This window comes from Triticum dicoccoides, chromosome 3B (assembly GCF_002162155.2).
Source record: "Triticum dicoccoides isolate Atlit2015 ecotype Zavitan chromosome 3B, WEW_v2.0, whole genome shotgun sequence".
Classification (NCBI taxonomy): domain Eukaryota; kingdom Viridiplantae; phylum Streptophyta; class Magnoliopsida; order Poales; family Poaceae; genus Triticum; species Triticum dicoccoides.
Genome location: NC_041385.1, coordinates 731,273,582 through 731,274,756, shown reverse-complemented (window position 1 = coordinate 731,274,756; position 1,175 = coordinate 731,273,582).

Genomic DNA, 1,175 nt, shown 5'->3' with positions numbered 1-1,175 from the left:
TCAAATTCCAACCAATCACAGCCAAGGAGCCTGTAAATCCTCCGTACAACGCCCGTACGTCTAGCATTGCTCCGCGATAGGTCGCACATGTCCTGCAATGTTGCAAAAGCCGAGGCACCCGCAAGGTGGCCGGCACAGCCGTGGCGGCAACGGAGGAGGTAGGCCATGCCCAGGCGGCTCCAGAATAGGTGGGTGCTTGGTGGGCAAGGCGCCCCTAGGTTTGGCACATCCATGAAGATTTTTTCTGAGAGATTAGATTAGGAAAAGATGGTGTGTTTTGTTGCCCCCAAAAAAAGTTAATATTTATATTTTAGCCCCCCAAGCCAGCCATGTCAAACTCTGCCAGTAATGACGAGGTGTTGTTCTTTCCTGTCTGTAAGGCCTATGACCTCACTATTCTTACCTCAAGCACATCACTTGGTGGATATAGATAGTCAACATTCAGGTTACAAAAGAGCACAATCTTGCCTGCTATTGTTGCTTCCCAACAATAATACCCAAGCCTCTGTATCCGGCAAAGTTTACGCTCTAATATTGATACACTTGGATGAAAATGACCCATGGTGAATTTTGAATGTGGCGCGTGCTATTTTTTGGTACACGGCGGTGTACAAACGCCTTGTGTATTCAGTTATTTGATTCAAATTTTTTGAATGGGTGTGACGATCGCCTTGGTTGGCTTAGCGTTTTTTGATTGCATGTGGGGCATATGCTGATGTGGTCGTTCTCCGTATTGTTTCCTTTAAGGCTGGTCATAGTGGGGAGTAACTTAGAGTAGTAACATGCATACGTTACTACTCTATGTTACCACCCTTATAGTGGGAAGTGTCATATGTGTAGTAACATACACATGTTCATTCATTGTCTTGTAGACTCATTTTGCATTGGAAAGCGCTATGTGATGGTAACATATTAGGTTACTCTATTTGCCTCTCTCCTCATTAACTACTTGCCACATCAATATTTTTGCTTATGTGGCATCTATGTTACTACCTATGTTACTTCCACTATGACTAGCCTAATCGGTGCCGCTTTGCATGCATTTTTTCCTGTTTTCTTAGTCGGCATGGTCTTCTCGGTGCCGCTTTGTTCGCTGTCTCCAGAGGCTGCTCATCTTTTTCCGTCGGTGCCGATTTTCTTGTGTTTTCTAGAGTCGTCTTGCGTGCTACGGGGCC